The 22,036-nt window shown below is 31.9% G+C and overlaps 1 protein-coding gene across 1 annotated transcript in view; it reads left to right on the top strand.

Annotated features, from left to right (window-relative positions):
* The window catches only part of LOC126742453 (uncharacterized), a 1,408,556-nt gene that overhangs the window by 630,526 nt on the left and 755,994 nt on the right, over window positions 1–22,036 (top strand). The window contains exon 4 of the mRNA XM_050449100.1: window positions 20,794–20,826. The gene's annotated coding sequence lies outside the window, so the exon portion shown is untranslated. The remainder of the gene's footprint in view (window positions 1–20,793; window positions 20,827–22,036) is intronic.

The following is a 22,036-nucleotide window of genomic DNA, read 5'->3' on the forward strand; positions in this document are numbered from 1 at the left end:
CTAAATATACGACAGAACTCATGGCCACAACACGATGGAGCGCCAGCTCATTTTTCACTTATTGTCCGCGAGTTTATAAATGAAAATTTTGGACGGCGCTGGATTGGCCGCGGAGGCCCTGTCACCTGGCCAGCGCGCTCACCAGATTTGACACCCTTAAATTTTTTTCTTTGGGGGCATAATTAAAAGTCTTGTATATGAAACTCCAGTCGAGTCAGAATAAGACCTTGTGGCCAGAATTTCCGCAGCTGCTGAAGTGATCCAAACCACGCCTGATATTTTTAACCACGTCAACCTTAATATTGTGCGTAGATACAATAAATATACAGTGTGGCAGACGGATCTGAAACACTTCGACCTGAGGTAAGGGGAATGCAGTAGTGGAGACAACATGGCCGACTTTATTCATACAATGGACAGTGGCGTGTACATGGACAGCAGGTATTATGTGAAACTATTTAAATTCGATTTAAGGAAAATAATTTTAAAATTTATCAAAATAAATTTTCCTAATTAATTATTCATTTGTATGTTTTATGGTTTTAAAAATAAGTTCTTATTTTTTGGTATACAGGGTGTCCCACAGTTAACGTCACAGGCTATAACTTTTTTATTTTTAACTATAAAAATAAAAAAAAAATTAGTAGCTTTAGGACCACTACCCAAAATTACTTAACAAAACTACATCCCCCAAAAATGAATTTGTCGGGGGGTAGTTTTTTTAAGTAATTTTGGGTAGTGATCCTATAGCTATTAAAAATATATTTAAAAAAAAATATACTTAAAAATAAAAAAGTTATAGACTGTGATGTTTATTGTGGAACACCCTGTATACAGGGTCGCACGCAAATATCTCTGTTGCTAAGCCGAATTTAAAAACAAAGTTTAAACAAAAGTTGCTAGGGTCACAGGGGGCCCCGTCACTGCAATAGTACGTGTATTTTGAAGGTCATTAAAAAAAACAAAACAAAAGTCAAACTTCGACTAAAATGAGCCACTTGGTATAGATTATAAAAAACGAACGGCATAAGCATTTTGGCAATGATAAAAGTTCGGTTAAACTAGAAACGGGAATTTTTATGTTTTTTTATGCGAAATTTTCACTCTTTTTAGTATTTCCGAAAAAGTAAGGTAATTTGAGAAAAAAATAAGGTAAATAACTTACCTAATTTTTCGTTTACTGTTATTTATGTTAATATTTTTTTAAGTGTCACACACTTCACTTAAACATGTTTTTATTTGCACTAGTGAAATAAGCGAGCTCGTTTTCTTTTCCTTCAGCCTCGTATTCACTATCGCCTTCACTACTACTGCCATTAGTGTCACTGTCCTCGTTTCCTATTGTGATGACAAGGGGCTCGATTTCTTCCATGATTTGGTCAGTTTCCCAGAATTTATCCTCTACAGTTCTGACGTGCTGGCAAAATTTTTGCCAATCATTTTCGGAAATCGAGGATATAGCATCCTCAGTAACCTCCTTTAAGGTTGTAATGTTAAAATTGCCAGTAGTATTCCGACTTCTTATTAAAAATTTGAGTCTTGCCCAAGCTAATTCAATTGGGTTTAACTCGCATAAATAAGGCAGTGTTCTTAATGGAGTATGCCGACGGGACCTTATAATTCGATCATCTATATAATTTCTTTGGTCACCAGATGGTTTGTGGTGTAAAACCAAATCGAAAAGATCAAATTTTCTGGCACTTGCATCGTGACTTATACCTATAACATATAGTATATGTAATACATAATAATATAGAGGATAAACCTTATTTCAACCCATTTTTTTCAGCCATTCTCTTAAAAAAAAATTTTTTGCCAATCGATATTAGACTGCAAGGGACAAATTTATTTGTTATTTTTAACCCCTTAACTTTAACCCCACGCAGGGGTGACTATCAACCCCAAAATCTTAAATGGTAAGGAAATATCTGAAGAAACTGGGGTGGAAAGTTTTCATTAGCTCACCGTGTATGTACATATTATGAAGGAATTATAAATTTAAAACTTATCAGTTCAAAAGGAGTCGGAACCTGCATGAACAATTATTAGCCGACCTAAAATATCATTTAAAATATATATATTTCTCAAATTTAACGAGTCCTTGCCCGTGAAAAAATATATGACTGTAACTTATACACACTGTTTTGTAAATAACATTCCTGCCGCTGTTTTAGATCCACTTGCCAGACTATATGTATACGCATACAAAAACATAAATGCTTCAATACATGCTGCCCTCCTTAGTTAAAATATCCTAATTACTGGCACAGCATAAAGAAACCAGCAGTCGCACTCCGCTCGAAAATGTAAGCGAACTATCTTACCATACCGCAGCCATATTCTCCGGATGCCGAGCTCACTGTTTATCGAACTGTGTTCATAGGTGTATCGCCTAGTTCAGCGCCGTACTTAGTGACTATTTTGATAGCGTTTTTACAAAGCGTAGCGTTTTTTATAAAAACTTTTCTGATTTTAATTAAAATTACTCAAAGAATGGTCTCTTAAATTTATGGTACATACCTAATTAACTTCCTGCACGTATTCTTCTATATCGTCGTTTTTAGATGTAGAAATGCGATGTTTATTTTTGTTTAAATATTTTGTTAATGTATGAACTTTAATAATATTAAAAAATAAATATTTGTACTATGTAGGTATTTTTATTTTACAAGATAATAATATCTAAAAAAATGTTTAAGTCCGGCTCTAGCCAAGGCAAAAGCCGCGTGGACCGTAGCGAGTGTCAGCGGCATCCCTACTCTAAGCAAATATGCCGCGCCTGCATTAGTACACATGCACCGAACTCGCTTATTCAAACCAATGTATTTTTATTGAAGTGCGACTGCTGGTTTCTTTATGCTGTGTTACTGGTTTGTTAAGGTTGAGAAAAATTATATTTTAAAAATTCAATTGTGCAGTCTACGTTTTATGCAAAATGTTAAATATTATTTTGAAAAGAGATAAGGTTTTGGATTACTTATTTATTGTAAGAAGAGAAAATAGTTTATGTTTATAAAATTTAAGTATTTTGAAAAAAAATAACACTTAGGACGTTTTAACTATGTAACACTGGAAAAAATAATGCAAATGGGTTTTTATCATTTAGAAATATTTATTATTTTGACATTTTCAACTAGCTTTAATACATTAAATAAAATATAAAATAAGTATTATTACGTTACTCTCTAATACTAGCCTTTTTAATCTAATTCATCTTCCAGTTCAAGATTAGTTTCTGACATAACTAGCTTGAAGTTTCGATATAAGATTTTTTTTGCGCTCTAAAGAGATACCTCTCTGTTTAGTCATAAAAGGCGGTTTTTTAATTCCTTCTTTTTGTTTTTTGGCTAATAAAAAATTTAACAATTTAAACTCTGCGGAAAACCCGTTCTTATAATAACCCACATTTTCACCCCTTCTGAAGTTTTAATGCACCATATCTTTAAGGTATGGTTTAGGGGTAATTTTTTGTAATTTAAATTTTGAAGAATAGCCTTTCCATTCATAAAAATCTTTTATTTCCATCTCCTTTATTATGACTTTTGATATATATGATGTTATTTGATGTTATTATAACTCATAAGACGGTTTAACCATTGGATTTTTTTCTACGAAATCCTTATACATCAAAATAACTGAAATGTCACTTGACAAATAGAGCCGGTTAGGGGCATGCTCTCTTCTATAATGCGAAACAACTGGTTGAAATGTTTTAATATGGTCTACAAGCAGATTTCTGTCAACTTTTGCAGAGTTAGGATGGCGGCCACGCATATCCTTTCTTGGCAAAGCAGCTGTAGGTTCAGTGTCCCTAACAGATTTTAAAAACCTATCATTTGCTGGGTGGAACCCCAAAGTTGCGAGCAGGAAAGTTTTGCAAACATAATTTTCTGTGCCATTCAAATCTTTTAGAACATACTTGAAACTATTTTCCCTCCTTGAGTTATTAGCCACTCTTTTACTTTGTTTTGCAAATCGTTTTATACAACCAAATACAAAAGTTCTTTGTTCATTATTATTCATTTACCAAAATTCTTTATTAATTTGTTCTTGCCTTTCAGCATTGAAAGTTTTTGGACATTTTAACCTACACTTTTTATTACAAGGCAATTTAACACTGTGTAAGGAGATTTGACTATGTTGTCATCTGTTTCAATTTCACTTTCCTCTCTATCATCATCTGTCACTTGACTCTTGCAATTTTCTGCATGAGGCAAGTTAATTTCTGACATTGAGTGACTTATCTTTTTTTGCAACTCTATATCTAAATCGCTAAATTCGCTATCGCTGCTAAGGTCAACATTATGGTTTATAAAATTATGGTCAGGTAAATATTCTGGATCGTCATCTTTTTTGGGCCGAACTGCTTGATTTTTGATTTTAAAATTTGCATTTCTTTGTTGGAGCTCAATATTTAAAGCCATAGCTACCATTTTCTTAGAGCGGTTTGACATCCTAAAATAAACAAAGGGATATCAAAAAAATCAGTACCTACACAAAATGTACGTAAAACTTACGTACATTTTATGATTATTGTTCACTAACACATTCAACAAATAGTTCTAGATCACTCACTTAACTTTACACCACTAACTAACACGCTGCCTCCACGCTTTCCTTCAATAAACTATTTTAGGTTATAGTAAATTGAAATGTCCGTTGCTCCCAACACCGTCGATATTTTATCCTAACAGCTGTCTATACGAGATAATAAATAAAGATATTTTTTACAAGTACTAAGTTAAGGTGTCCTAACTGCTGATTAAGACGATTTATTTATGTAAATCATTTATGTCACGGCTATGAATGCTAAATTAAATCGTCCTAACTTTTGACTTAGGACGTTTTAGTCTTGTATTTCATAAAAAGGACGTTTTGCATTTGGAAACCCATAATATTTACATATATACATATATACATATATACAATATATTTAAGTAATTCTGTTAGAGAAATAGTGAAGTTAGGACGTTCTAATTTGGGAAAATAGATAAATAATGCACATGCCAACTAATATATGCAGATAGGCCAAAAACTTTAAAAAATTTAGTTAGGACGTTTTAACTAAGAACGGCAGCATGGTACGAGAATTAAAAAAAACATTTTCCTTTAGCTTTTTAAAAAAAGTTTAAAATGTTTGTCTGATGAAATTTCACCATCTTTTGCTGAAAGAGACAATTTTCGTAATAACTTTCTGAATTTTTTAAATGTTGAAATGCAGTGAAATCATCTTTAGCAAATTTTTTCAATATAGAAATATGATTTAGAGCTTTCCTATATGAATTTATTGTTTTTGAACCTCTTAGTGAGTCCACCAGTTCCACTTCTTCCTCTGAGTCGTTTGGATTACCATATTCAAGATGGCCTGGGCTTTCTACATCTAAGTTCGAAAAGTTGTGAATGGCATTTTCTTCTGTTGTTATGTTATTATTTAAGGCCAGGATATTATCTACTTTCTTGGGGTCTGCTACTCCTAAATGTTTGGCATGTCGCAGTAATTGAGCATGTGTCGCTAAGGGCAGATCGTCTTCAGCATCGGAATAATTTTGCCCACCGAATTCTGAGCTACATTCACTTTTTCTGAATCCAGCTTTGCCAAAACAGTTCTTAATTGTGGAGGAATTTACTTTATCCCATGCTGTTTTTATAAAATACAAAGCCTTTTATTGCGAGTCCCCTCATTATCACTTGTTGAATTAGAAGACCAGGATAAAGAAAATATCCTCGAAAATAATAAAAATGAAAAAATAAGAAAACGTAAGGCTGATAAATCAACTTGAAAAAAAAAATTAACAAAAAGGTTAAAGGATGAAGGAAAAGCCTACGTATAATCTACAACTAACAAACCAATGAGAGGAAGAACTATGGTTTCCCCGTGCAAAAATACATGCAGGCTGAAATGCTACTCAAAACTGACAAATGAATCAAGAGAACGAATTTTTCAAGAATACTGGGGTCTTGGACATGCTAATAAAGAACGTGACTTTTTATCCTCCTGCATTGTTAGCATCAAACCCAAATATTAATACCATGTCCCTGAAAATAGGCGGAGAGGCGGAGCGATAATAATGGATTTTATTTCACGTTAAATAGAATTTGGGTCTGCAAAACGTTTTTTAAATCCACATTAAATATCACAGACAGACCTATACGTATAGTTGTAGAAAAGCGCTCAGAAATTGGAATAGTAGAAAATGATGGTAGAGGAAAACATAAAAGCCATCAAAAACTTCATGGCAGCTTTAGGGAAGAAATAAAACGCCACATAAACAGCATTCCAAGGATCGAAAGTCATTATACAAGAATTCGGTCTAGTCGTGAATACATAGAGGGTGGTAAATCGCAAGCTGATTTGTACCGCGATTATGTTGAGGAATGTAAGCGTAAGAACATCCCTTATGAAAAGCATCTTATTTATAACCAAGTTTTTTATAAGGATTTTAATATTTCGTTCTTTACTCCTAAGATGAACCAATGTGCGTTGTGTGTTTCCTATGATAATAGCTCAGATACTAAAAAAGAAGAACTATGTGCTGAATACGAAAACCATATCATAGAAAAGGATTTATCGCAATTAGAAAAAAGATACCGACAAAACAAGAATTAGCGATAACTATGTAGTCGCTGTTTTTGATTTACAAGCTGTCTTACCATACCCCAAGGGTAATGTGTCTCTTTTCCACTATAAGTTTAAATTAAATGTTTTAAATTTTACCATCTATGAAATGAAAGGAATAGCAAATTTAGATGAATGTTTCTGCTTTGTCTGGAATAAAACGAATGGCAATCGAGGAGCAAATGAAATAGGATCTTGCTTGCTGAGCTATATAGAAGATACATCAAAGGCTAGATCCGAATGTGACGATTTTCAATTGGTTTTTTATTAATAAGTACATAATTTCTCTATATGTATATATATGCTCTAAGAAATTATCTTGATATTAGATCCATATGCCATAAGTTCCTTGTAACAGGACATACGCAAAATGAGGGGGATAGTGTACATTCCGTAATAGAACGGCAAGTAAAGCGCTACTTAAAATCAAGATCAATATATTTACCTAACGAGTACATAACTTTAATTTGAACGGCAAAAAAAGTGGTAGGCCTTTTCAAGTAAAGGAGCTAACTTTTAAGGATTTTTTGATTTAAAATATTTAAAGTATTTAAAATATTAAAAGGATTGGAAATTTCGTTGGATAGAAGAAATTAAGCGACATCAGAATTCTTAAATTGAAAAAAATTATCCACTTACAGTTTTTTATAAAACGTCGTATTTTCAGCAAGAATTTTCGGAAATGACGATCAAAGCAGTTCGAGGTAAGACTAACGTGATATCACAGACTCTTGAACCTGCATACAAGCCTAAAATAAAAATTAGAGAACGTAAGCGGTCAGATCTTCAAGATTTAGTAAATGATGCAGGCATTCCATCATGTTATGTTTTTATAATAACCTAAACTAAGTGCTATTTACTTTACTATTTGTATCGTTATTACAAGTTTTGTACTTCCTTAATACAAAAAAAGACAAAGATTGTTTTTTATTTCAAATTAATTTCAGCGTCACAATATTAAAAAAGTTTAAATATTTTTCTTAAACAAAGTCACAATATGATATATGACGATAAAGATAAAAAAAATTAAATAATGCATTTTTTTTGTAGAAGAAAGACACAAGTGTTCATAAATCATAAATTTCTCAATTTAAGTGTTAATCTTATGTCATTTGTTAACCACTATACTTTAAAGTCTAAAATCATAATAAAAGCATTTAATTTGTCTGCAAGGTTAAATTGTTACAAAAGAGTAAAACATCATTAATCTTTAAACCGCTATTTTGACAAATATTAATTTTTGGGTTATGACGTTCTTCTATAAACGGAGCATTATCCTTTGCATGTTAGTAATATAATGTAATTATAAGGCAGTGAGCAGCCAAAGGGAGTGTTATGCACATAGGTCTCTCCTAATAGACCGGGTCGTACCTCGCTAAAGTTTACCAGAGGCCAAAAGCGTTGGAAAAATCAATGATCCACTCTGGTTTGAAAGAGTTAATGTCGCTGAGCAAACTGTACCATTTGAATCTAGCGCGCGTAAAGGCTGATCTTTTCCCAATAACTTGGCCTAAAGTTTTATCCTCTTTTCAATAGCATCGGCATTGCGGGTTGTCTGCAATACATATGATATAGAGATGATGTCTTCAGTTCCAGTGTCCTGTAGACCTGTCCTGTGTAGACTATAATTGATGGTCCTTAATCTTGTTCCTTTAGGGAACCGTTTATTTCATAATTCTAGTGCAAGATGCCCAAGATTTTGATGGATAGATAATGAAACCTAGCAAGAGTTTTACTTTTCCGCTTTCCTTTATTCTTATTCTTTATTCTTCTTTAATTATTGATGGCTGCAGGCTTTTGATTTTCACCGGGAAATTGCTGAAAGCGGTGTAGCTGGAGCTAGAGTTAGAGCTAGTATTAGAAATTCTCAGTCTGAATAGCTGAGCTAAAAATGGCATTCATCCACAGCCTCGGTTTTGAAGGCTAGCCATTCATTTCTTGGAGGAATATTCAGGCCAGTTTATTCTATTTATTTAAATATTACTAACCATAAATTTGTCTCACTTATTTAAGTTTTTATTAATATACCTTTATTTCAATTTAATGTTACAAATATTTAATCAATATCATAATTTAATACGTCAATTTCTTATCTATAATATTAATAATTTTATAATAATATAATATAATAATTGTGGTACTGAATAATATAATAATTCAGTACCCTTTTTGATAGTTAAGTAGATATAACACATTAATAGACTTTGTAAGCTCAGATAAGCTTTGGACATCGTCAATTTTTGTTAAAATATGTTTTAAAATCAAATGCCGATAATAAAATTTAAAGAATCTGTACAATACCTTGATCCAAGGGCTGAGAAACTAAAGTTGTGTTTGGCGGTAAAATTATAATTTTCACATTTTTCATTTTCAGATCACGAGAATGAGAGCATGCATTGTCTAAAAATAAAAGAACTTGCCTTTTTTGGATTCCCATTTTCCGGTCGAATTCCAGTAACCACTCAGACATGATTTCTCGGGTCATTCATGCCTTTTTGTTAGATTTCCAAGTCGCTGGTAGATCCTTAATAGCAACGTTTTTTAAAGCATGGGGACGAGCCGCTTTCCCGATCACAATCAAATCGCATTTTTCACCGGCCGTATTTTCACAGAATAAAATGGTTAGTCTATCTTTAGACAACTTTCCACCCACACATGTTTCTTCTTTAAGGGATAGAGTTTTGTCGGGCAATGCGCAAAAAAAAAGTCCACTTTCATCTGCGTTGTACACGTCTTCTGGTTTGTAGCCAAGCAACATGAACGGAAGTTTCTTCAAAAATTGTGACACATCAACTTGCTTTACTGCAGCAGCTTCGCCAGATATGCATTTGAAACTCACACTATGTCTCTTGCGCCACTTTTGCAGCCACCCGTCGGACGCACTGAAATTATTATAGCCCAAAGTAATGGCTATTTTTTTAGCTTTCATTTTCACTAACGTCCCTGAAATTGGAATATTTTGACTCAAAACATATTTTGTCTATAGCAAAACCTTCCTCTTTTAAAAAATCCTTCTTTTGATTTATATTAGTTTCTGATTGCCATTTACTCGTGATATCTTCCTTATTTTTGGCAATTTCAGCTGCTTGCATTTTCCCAATATTAAACCTCTTTGCCAAATGACGAACTGAAACACTTTCTCTGTCTAATACGTTAACAAATTCCATTTTTTCCTTTAACGAGAGCATCCTTTTTTTTGGTGCCATTTTACAGTTACAATAATGAAATATCTCAATCAACTACGAATTTGCCTGAACTGAAGATAAACCACAAGATTACATACTGGCTAGCCAATGAAATGCGTAAATGGGGAATCACCTAATATAAATCGGGGAATTACCGAATTTTATGTATGTAGATATGTGCATTGCAATAAGCGGAACTAAAAATCATCCGGGTATTAGGGTCCGGGAGTTTCGCGTCCGCTTATGGGAGATTTTTTGATCACATACAGAAAAATCTAGTGTCCGCCTCCATTTATAAGAGCGTCCGCTTATCGGAGTGCATTTAACATTGAAAATGATATGCTGAAATTCGGTCCCAGGAACTTTGTCCGGTTAAAAGAGATGTCCGCTTATAGGAGCTGTCCGCAAGGAGAGCTTTCATTGTAGCTTAAATCTTTTATATTTAAATGAAGAAAGCCTTGGATTAACCACTTTTTAAACACAAAAAAAAACAAAACTAGATTATTTTCCTATAACTATTTTCTTATACTCCTATTTACTTATGAAGTACTATTGATCAAATTGAATGTCACATGAGTCGCAATACATGAACTGTACCATTTTTAATTAAAAAAATATATAAACAGTAGTGATTTAAATAACATAACAACCAAAACCCCTTTTTAAAAAATATTATTTTATTTGAAAATTAATTAATACAAAATTACATGCTAATTGTCTTAGCGACTTCAATTGACTAACCCGATAATAAACTATGAAACAGTTTTGTTGTAATAAAATGCAGGGTCAGCAGCTAGTGGCTTCCATGGTTGTACAGGGTGGCTCGTCACATAACTCCTCCCTCCTAAAATTCAACTTCATAGGCTAGGGTGGAAGTTGAACATCTCTAACATTGGCAGCTTCTGAATTGGTAGTAACGCCCGTGCACATTGTTTTTCTTTATCTATCGACTGGATAATTTCATCCAAAACGTCCAGCAAAGCTGTACCTGTACTAAAACCTCTTCTAAAACCTGACTGATATTTATAGAAAAGATGATTTTTTTGCAAAAAATCGAAAATTTGATGGTATATTATCTTTTCAGAAATTGTAGAAACCACGCACAACAAACTAATTGGCCTTAAGTCTGAGTGACTCTTAGGATCACTATTTTTTGCCAAGGGTAAGACTGTACCTAGCTATTTTCCATTGTTGGGAAAAAGTGCTAGTTTCAATCATTTGATTAAAAATATGCATTAGAAATGGAATAATAACTGGACAGCATAGTTTAAGTAATTGAAGCGTAATCTGGTTCGACCCTGATGCATTTGACGTAAGCGAAGAAATAGCACGCCCGACTTCGTAATCATTAACCAAACGTAAACCAAAAGTGTCTTGAACGGTCGAATTGATTTGGTAAAATTTTATTGTATCTGGATCAACACTTGGACATATTTGCTATACAGATTGAATAAAAAAGTTATTTATTTCGTTTGGATCCTGTAGTTGCATGGGAATATGATAATTGCTTTTATTTTTATTATAAACATTCATGTCATTAAGACCTTGCCAAATTTTTTTGCTATTATTTGTGGTGCTCAGAAAATTGAGATAAGCTTTTTTTTCATTGCGAACCGCCCGTGTAAAGAAATTTCTAGCTCTTTTGTAATCCTCCCAATCACCAACGTTTTTTGACTTTTTGTACTTTGACAAAAGGCTATTTCTATATTTTTTCATTGTTTGCAAAACCTCAGTAAACTAAGGAGATTTTGGTCTGGTTACCCTTATTTTACGTTTTGGCGCATGCTTATCAAAAAGTAACAAAATATTATCTGTCAGCGTACTAATTTTGTCATCAAGATCAACTTGATCAAATATTTGTCCCCAGTTTAGGTTAAATAAGTCGCTATTAAATTTTTCTAGATCAAAATGCCTGTAGTCACGATTCTCGAGAATTTTCGGAGGCAACACTGGCAAATTAATTGTAATATTACAGTATATTAATTGATGATCAGATGTTTCATGCATGTCGTGATGATAGACCTGACCATTCAGCAATTTCTCATTTGAAATGACAATCACATCTATTAAAGAGGCCTTTTTTAATGAAAATCGAGTGGGATTCATAACAATCTGTCCGAAATTAAAAGACTCAAGCAAATTGTTGAAAGATTCATTAATAGTCGCAGAAATAAATTTCATTGAAATATTACTTACTTATTTTTGGGTATCATGCTTCAAAGAACCATGATGTGTTACAATACGCTCCGCTCTCAAGTAACTCGTATAAATATAACCAATATTCAATACCTTCTTATTTTATTATAATACGCTATTGGCATCTATGGTAAATACGCTAAAACAGAGTCCTCAATTAATACACTGTAGTTGTACTAGCGAACGTTATGGCGTATTCACCATAGTATGCAGATAATCGCTGTTTCCAAAGTAATTTCATTTACGTTTTTAAACTATGTTCTAAATTCAAAATTAATGTTTTTAACTTAAAGGCCATTGAAAACTTAGTAGAAAAGTTTAATACGTAAATTTTCCACGATTTATAGGTGCCACAAGATAAAGGGAAAAGAGGGTCTCATGTATTAGGGTATTGGGATAAGACAAGCGGGTTTATATGTTTTTTTTTTTATTTTGAAAAGCAATTAATAAAATATGAAAAGAATTAACAGGAAAAGAGTTAATAATAAAAGAAACTATTAACAAATTAAATAGAAGCTATAGAAGCCGAGATATAAGTAAAAATGTGGGAAAAACAAAAGAAAACGGTTTTTTTCCCACGGTACATTTTTTTTTAAAATGATTACTGACAAATTTTAAAGTTAGCCCTAAACTGGCAATTTTCACTAGAAAAAACCAATAAATTTTTTTTTTGTCAAAAATCGAAAGTATTCAAAAAAATGGTTTTTATTTTTTTATAAATAAACTATAACTCTGACAACTTCTTGTATTAAATAAAAGTTCTTTGGTTATTAAGAGGTATTCGCCTGTCAAAACGAATCGGTTTTAGCTATTATAGAATCGGAGAAAATTGGAAAAAACTATTAAACATAAATACCAAATTATCAAGAGCTCTATGGAAAAATTTAATTTTTTTATTTCTCAGTCCTGTACTACTTCAGAATACCTTTAAAAAAGGTTATTACCGATTTGACTCTAAAACGAACGGAAACCCTATTTCTTTGCATTTTTCGATTTTCGAACAAAATCCGGGGTCAAAATGAGCATTTTTTCAAAATATGCTCCGAATTCAAAATTTCTTCTTTCTACTTAAAGACGACTTAAAAAGTAGTAAAAAAGCTTAATGACAAATTTTTCCACGATTCATACGAGTGTCACAATCTAAAGAGAAAGATCAGGTCCCATAAGAAGCAATGTATTAGGATAGAAAAAAGTGGTTTGTTTCTTGTTTTTTTTTTAATTTTTATTTTAAAAGGCAATTTTAATAAAATAAAAAAAATTAAAGGGAAAAAAACGAATAAAAGAAATTTATCAACTTATTGAATTGCAGCTATAAAAGCCGTGATATCAGTAATATAGTAAATTAATACAAAAAATATACATATTTTTTTGACACCGCATCGTCTTTTTTTTTCTAAATTGATAAATTATTAATATAAATTTATTACCAATTTAGCAACCACCACTAAAAGAACCCTAACTAAAATAAAACTATTATTACTATTATTTTTTTTCCAGGTACCTATTTATACCTTGTCCTAATCTTGCTGCTTTTACTATTAGGTATTATAACTATTATCTTTCTTGTTAATGTTCTTAAACCTTAAAACACCCTGTAGATTAATATTACTTTTATTATAAATAATATTCGCCGTATTAGTGCACCTAAACTTTAAAACACCGTGTAGATTAATATTACTATTATTATAAATAATATTTTCCTTATTTATGCCCTCAACCTTAAAACCCTCCGTATAATTCTATTTCTATACCTACTATTATTATCCTCATAAAAGTTGCGTAATATCAATAGCCTCTGTATATTTCAAATATATATTTATTAATATTTATATTCATTTTATTTATCCTAGTAGTTTATCAAAAACCGTTCAAAAGTGTCCCCATAACATTAATAATACATGAATAATTTATAATACATTAATAAAATAACTCATGACGTCACGAGACGAACACGACGCGTTTATAATTGTTGCCAGACATCCTCCATCCTTCTCTAAAACAGCTTTTCCTACTCTAACTCGTAACGCAAATGGGCCGAATTTGCCGCCGCGATACCGAAAACCCCGCGATTATGACATCTGGCCATGTGCGACTCGATAGTGACGTCGTCCTAATGCTTTTACATTGGGTGCTGGACCGCCAACTTTATTGTACCATGAGCTGGCCCCCTGTGTCTCCAGGGTATGACTGGTTGATTGGAACGGTTTTTTTTTGGGGGTTTTTCTTAAATAACAGCGCGTTGCGGAAAAACGGAAACATTTAAAGAAAAACGGTTTTTAATGGATTATAGCCAGATAGTGTCCGGTGATTTCAGAAAAAAAATGGTTGTTGTAGGTATCATAGGTATGCCGCTATAAAGCGTCAAAGTTAAAAAATGTGTAGAGCAAAAACTACTTTGCGTAGAAGGTTGTAAAGTACGTCGAAAAATAGGATTTAAAAAGTTCCTAAAACGCTGAAAGTTTAAAGTCTCTAGGTGCTGCCAATAAAAAGATATTAAGAAAAGTAGAAAAAAACGGTCAAAAAAAGGCTCAAAAGGGGTTTATATTTGTTAACATAGCTCACCCTGTATAATACGTAGCGTCATGAATAATACCTCTATTTAATCATAAAGGATTAAGCTTTCAAACGGTGTTAACAAAAAAAATTAAAAAAGTTCTTTAGGTATAGAAAAAAATTTATTTCTCAAAAAATTCAGTTTTTTTTTTCGAAAAAAAAAATTTTAAGTTTGAGCTCGTTTATCTCGGAAGGAGTTTCTTTTGAAAAAAAATAATTTTTATAAAAAAGAAAGCTACATTTACGTACAAAAGGGCCGCTTTGTTTGCATTGTCGGGAACATTACCGTTTAAGCCCCACAACCGTTCAAGTCCGCGAGGTACCGCGCAAAAAGCTCAAAATTCATTCACGGAAAAATCCGACTTCTAAAGGGTGTATCTTAAAAAGCGCCCTTTGAAAGTTGCTTTGCATAAAGGCCTTTGACGTCAATGAGTTTCAGAAAATTCGGCTCAGTCAGTTTTCCACAAGTTGCAGCACCGACTGTTTTCGCGAAAAAAGCGGTTTTTTGCCACACCCGCCCCTTCGGAGCGGCATGGCCAAAAAAAATTTACATCACGTAGCCTTAACCTTCCCACATAAAACGGTGAAAACCAGAAAAAAAAATTCACTATAGAAGCAAAGTTATTAACGTTTATGTGACGCGAGTCCTAAAATCTGTCAATTCTTCACGAGCACATATAAGAGCTTCGCTCTTAACAAGTTTATATTAATATCGCCCAACAAAATCAACTCATCACAAAGAGGTCAAATGTAACCAATAGAATTCTCCAAGAGATTAATTGCATTTAAAGCGTTGAATTTTGGAGGACGATAAAAAATCCCTAATCCCAATTTAATGGTATTTACCTTCATAATAAGCCATTATTGCTCCAACTCCTTGTTCTTATCATAAGCATCAAATTTAGTTACACACAAGTCACTTCTGAAGTAAACACCAACACCACCACCTCTAGTATCACGATCTACTCTTAAAAACCGGTAGCCCTCGATAGACACGTATTCATTAGAAATGTCCTTAGAAAGCCAACTTTCTGAGATAGCCAAAATATCCAATTTAAGACCAAGAAGGCAATTTTTAATATCTACTGTGCTTGGCAGCAATGAACGTACGTTTAAATGACCCACTTTGAGACTAGATGCCAAAAAAAAAAAAATAAATCATACCTTGATAAACCCAAAGTAACCAAAAAAAAGAAAAAAAAAACAGTAAAAAACAAACCAACTAAGCCAGCAAACTTTCTAAGAACCCCATACTTTTTATTGCATTTACTGGCTCACCATCATCCTTCCTAGCTAAGATCTGTCCATTTTTGTGCCATACAAATTTGTAACCTTTTTGTCTCAAATTCTTGGCTTTTTTAAAAAGTTCGTATGGGTTCGTATTTTCTTCTTTTAAGAAAATTCGATCCAATGAGTCTCCCAGCCCAGAGTTCTTCACTGTCATTTTTCCCTTCTTAGAGCGCTCTTCCAGAACCGCCCTTTTCAGCTCAGTGGGCAGAGTAAGTATAACCTTAGAATCGCAATTTTTTAGTGAAACATGTTTTATAAATTCTATGTTAGCCTCAGAAGCATCAACATTTAAAAATTGAAAAAGCCTGATTGCTTTTGAAGCCGTCTGGTTTTTCTCCTCTTCCCCCTTAATTAGCCCTGTTATGCATACTTTATTTCTAATTTTGTTTAGTTCCTGTGAGGCTTGAGATGATTTCAAACATTCTACCTATTGTTTTAGGATAGCATTCTCTCGTACAACTTCATTTACCATGTCCGTCAAAACTTTTAAGCGGGTCTTTTCTTCTTTGTACTTTTTGTTTAAAAAGTCTACGAATTTTCGAAGTTCCTTAATTTTATCCTGAAGGCTTCTAAAGAGCATCTTAAGCTCCGGATCTTCATTAGACGTACTGGGTTGCGCAAAAAGCAGCGATCTCCTAGTAATATTATTTACTGATGCATCCTCATCTTGTTTACATTCTGTACAGCACCACGGAGAATTCTTTGCTTGCATCACCCGAGCATCTACTCCGGTAACGTTTCCGCACTGAATGACCTTTGCAGTGGCCACACTGCTGTTTCATTTTCTTTCCAATGTTGGCCTTGCACATTTTACACGATTTTGAGGTCATATTGACAACACCGCGGGAGTAAAACTCAGTCGTTACAATAGAATACCATGAAATACGACCTCGGTTCATAGTCCAATTCGATTGTTTATAAAGGTTGTCAAAGCAATTTTTTACTTTATAAGTATTTCTTTCGCCACGATAACAGCACTGATGGATAATGCACTTGCCAGTTACTGATAAAACAATTAAATTAAACAAGCAAAAAAATTAAATTAAAAGCACTAAAAACTGATCTTATTTACTTTGAACTGCGTAAGCCAAACAACCGTGCTTCGGGCTACGCTGCCACCGAATATGAAAATGAATAACTTAATATTTCATGGTGCTTGTCTCTAGAATAATATTAATCGGTTTACTTGTAAAGGATCTAATTTTGGTAGGTTTTTTCGTATGAAGTGAAATTTATGTATTTTGTTTTATCAACATTAAGTGATAATTTGTTTGCCTCAAATCATTTCGTTATTTTCAAAAAGTCCCTTTCTGGTTCAGTTTTTAGACCGTTGAAAGTTTTTCCTATATAGAGTATTACGGTATCGTCTGCGTAACTTATAATTTTTCCTGTCATGGATAAATGTGAGAGACTGTTCATATATAATAGTATAAAAAAGGAGAGATCCCAATTCTGTTTCTTGTGGAACTCCACAATGTCACTTTTCTAAAATCGCTCTGAGTGCCATTTATTTTTACTGTTTGCGCTCTATTTGAAAGATAACTTTTAATTAGTTGCCATACATTTCCAGTTTCTTTAACAAAATTTTATGATTTGAACAGTATCAAATGCTTTTGACAAGTTTACAAAAATACAAAGCATTGGTTAATTTTGGTCAAGGCAATAATACAGACTTGAAGTAAGTTTTAACCCATTAGCGCCCAGCGTCATCATTTGATGACGCCAGAAATTGGTGGGGATAAGAGCGCCCGAGTAGGTTGGTGATTGCCGAAGGCTGTCTAATGCATTAGAGCAATGCCTACACAATATTCTGCAGGTGATATTTATTAGTGTTTGTGTTTACTTGTCCGTCGAAAATCACATTGTTTCTTAAAGATTTTGACTAGAAAGACCTGCTATAGGCCCATAGGTCATATTTCCTTTAGTATTAGGGGTAAGATACTTTCTTTAGTGTGTTTTACAACCAAAGAGTTGTAGAAATATTGTAAAAATATTACGATATTTCTAGTTGATTTTTTTTAGCCGAAAACCTAACCTAAATCTCTGTGTCCTTAAATTAGAACACTGGGTTATAAAAATTTTTTTTTAATTATTTTTAGACTGGCAAAAAATGAATAGACATAGTTTTAAGAACTTAGACGATGCGGTGGAATATCTCTATTCTAACCAAATAGATGCTGATATTGTGGTATTACCTCCCGAGGTGGATGACATAGACGATATCGACGATGGCGACTTAGAAGCGGTTTTATGTCCAGGACGTCCCAGGGGTTGTGGAGATACAGGTAGAAGAACAAAATGATTGGGAATCGGAAGATGATCTACCGCTGTCAAATTTCATAAAAAGGGTGCATGCAGGAATAACCCATGTATGAAAATATTGAAGAAGAAGTTTGTGCCGAAGCTTTCCACAAAATAAAAGAAGAATTATAGGAATTAACACCACTACAAATATTTGAGAAGTTTTTTGATGATGATTTTTATCATCTTCTTCAAAGAGAGACCATGAGATACGCCTAACAGAAAAATAAACATGATTTTTTTGTAACTTCGGAGGACCTCAGAATTTTTATCGGGTTTTTGATTTTTTCTGGATATCATGCCTTACCAAGTGAAAGAGACTATTGATCTGAAAGAGAAGATTTGGGTGTTCCTCTAGTAAAAAATGCGTTTTCCAGAAATGCCTACAAGGAAATAAAATCTTGTCTTCACTTTGCTGACAATTCCCTTGCAAATCATAACAAAAAATGTAATGTCACTCTTTGTGTACCTTATTGTTTTAACAATTTTCATAAAAAAAATAGTTTTTTAATTCATGTTTAATAAAAACCTCTGATTTTTTTATCAGTACATTAGTTTTATCTTATAATATATGAAGTATTTATATTTACTTATTTGTTTTTTTTTCTATATTTCAATATGGGATTATATATCTTATATAAGCCCAGCGTCCTCATGAGGACGGTCTATTTTTTGACCCAATGATCAAAAAAATTACCCAAAAATCAAAAAAAAAAAATTTAATTTTTTTGAGCCAAAACAAACATGTTAACCAAAACTCAAATTGAAATTCAAAAAAAAAAAGTTGGGCCTTAATGGGTTAATATGGCATCTTCTGTAGACTTTTTTTCACGAAATCCATATTGGCTCTCAGACAATACCTGATATTTTGTTAAAAATTTTACAATCCTTATTTTAATAATTTTTGAGATATTTGTTATAAGTGACACCGGTCTGTAATTACTAAGGTCATCTTCAGATCTATTTTTATGCAGCGGTATAACTACTCCCTTTTTAAGTGCTTCTGGAAATGTGCCACTACTAAAACAAAGGTTGATAATATAAAAAAGGGGACTTGAAATATGCTTTTTAATTTTTTGTAGTACTTTGGTTTTTAGTCCGTCATATCCAGAAGCATTTCTAGTTTTTAATTGAAGAGTTATATTTTCTACTTTCTGAGGGGTTATGTCATAAAAAAATATTGAGTACTCATTGCGTTCTTCAAAAATTGCATTTATTGAATTTATTTTAAAGGCAAGCTTTTCTCCTATTTCGCTAAAAAAGTTATTACTTAATGAAAAATGTTAAATTGAAAATGTCTTTTATTATTTCACCTAAATTTAGTTTTATTTGTTTTTTTTTCTTTTTATATTCTTGCTTATTTATTAAGTTATTTATGTTGTTCCACAAAATTTTGCTTGAATTTTTACCTTTTGCTATTTGTCTTGAAATGTATTCTTTCTTTGCTTTCTTTATTTGTTTTGTTAGTAAGTTTTTACATTTTTTATACTTATTTTAAGTATCGATTTACTGGTTGTTCAAGATATTTTTTAAATAGAATATTCTTTTGAGTGATTGCTTTATTTATAGTCTTATTGATCCAGTTTTGTTTTCCTGTATTTTTTTGTTTTGCCTTTATGTATGTTTGTTTCTATCTATATAAAAGTTTAGTTTTTAAAGAAAGTTGTTTCTCTTTTTATTTACATTGTTCTCATTATACATAGAAGACCAGTTGTCGTTCTTGTTGAAATTGTATCATTTAGTTCGATTATTAAAAATAAATATATTTAAAAATAAATGACTACATTTTTGTAATTTTGCAAGGCGTTTTCTACCAAAAAATGATCAAGGCAAGTTTTTAAAGCGGTTCTTGTAAAGTCGTTGATATAAGAAGTACATTTAAAAAACGATACTATATTTTTATATTATTCATTGACCTCATAATCCGCATTCATATTACAATAAATTCTTTAATAATATATGCTAAAAAAAATTTTAAAACCAAAATGTAAACATAACGAAAACAATCAACTAAGCTCCTTATACTTATGACCTGTGAGTAGGAATAAAATAATAAAAAATAAGCTCTCTAAAAAATAACAGCAGCCCTGGAATTGATAAAATTGCGGTAAAACTTATGAAAAACAACCACAAATATTTCCGTGATCCCCTGATTCATATAATTAATTTCATTTTTAAGAACGGTACAATTCCCTGACAATTTAAGATATCAGTTATTACACCAATCTATAAATCAAATGACAAAACACAAATAAATAATTGTAGGCCACTTCACTGTAATAATTGAATGTAATATTTTTTCTTTTGCTAAAATTGAGTAATCACTGGTATCGTGATAAACTAACCATGTTTATCAATAAAATAACAAAATATCCCCTCTGTCCCCTATGTAGGTGGTGCGCTCAACCCGAAACAGTCAATATTTATTGTAGTGTAATCAATGTTCTAAGCTTCGGACATACTTGCTTTAATCCTACAGGGGGGAATACTTAATAAAAAGAAGAATAATAGATTATACAAATTAACTTTTATTATCCTAAATTAACAATACACTATAAATATTCCTGTTACTACGTAGTTACTTCCAATCATGTAATTTGACTCAAATTTCAACTTGTATGCTAAATGTTATTAATACCTTTTTTCTTTCAGGTTATTGGAATTATTGTGTGAAGAAACTGACAAGTAAGTACATCCTTTCGATATTTGCTCTTTTGTCAGAAGAATTTAATATAATTTATTTTTATTTATTAATTTTCAAATTTTCTTTTAATAAATATATATATTTCAGTTCTTTTTATATAAAATTCTTTAAAACTAATTTTCAGTTAAATACGAGGTCCAAGATGGTTTCTTGTTAAAAACAATACCAAAATACTTTTGAAATCTCTACTTTGTTCTTTTGTTTGACTAATATTTATTTTTGTTGGATATATGTCAAAAAAACTACTTCAGACTAGCAATAGTCTATTTTGTTGACGTTTGGATCTTCACGAGATCATCCTCAGGACTCTGAAAGATACATAAAAAGCAGATAAAATCATTAAGTTAAAAATCATTGAATCAACTTTATAGAATTAAAATCACATTAAGTAAAATTAATTATTTTGAAAATTTCTTATAAAACTTAACCAAAATTAAAAAAAAAAACTAAGACTCCATACAATCTCTAACCCTTCCTAATTTTAAAACCAAAAGGCTACAATTGATAATATTAGGAAGATTCTACCAAAATGAGCATGATCAAAACTTGCATATACACTTACATATAATGTAGATGGTCCTCGTCACTAACAATAACTATAATATCAAAATCATTATAAGAAATTCATAGATCCTTCCGTGCTCCAGAGTTTTAAATTTTTTTTTTCTCTGTTATCTTATAACCATATCCTATGTTGGGAGATGAATTCGGACAATCGTTTCAAGCAGCCAATCCACTTATCAATTCTTTATAAAAGTAAAAACAAAACATAGATAAGGTTTGTTCTAAATATTTCTTTTTTGGATAGATATACCTGGGGACTCACATAGTGTTAGGAATTAGGTTATGTACGAGGTGTTGTTTTTAGATTAGACTTTTATGTTGCTAATAAAGTTAAAATAAGCATTACTTAGATTGTCAGCATCCTATTTTTTATGATTGCTATTTGTTTTTTTAATTGCAATCATTTTACTTAAGAGTCTCTTTTTATAATTTTGCAGTCTAGAAAGAATTTCATTTTTTTTTTAATCAAATGGATGTTAAAACTTTTAAGTGCTTAGCAAGAGCGGTTTTTGAACTACTGTTAATAAGTAGATAAGGTTATGTACTTCTTTTATGTTCAGAAATTCTAGTCTTTAAATATCTAAAAGTTTGACCGAAATAAACACCTTTGGATTCACAACATGGAAT

The sequence above is a fragment of the Anthonomus grandis genome, chromosome 11 (genome assembly GCF_022605725.1).
Source record: "Anthonomus grandis grandis chromosome 11, icAntGran1.3, whole genome shotgun sequence".
NCBI classification, from domain to species: domain Eukaryota; kingdom Metazoa; phylum Arthropoda; class Insecta; order Coleoptera; family Curculionidae; genus Anthonomus; species Anthonomus grandis.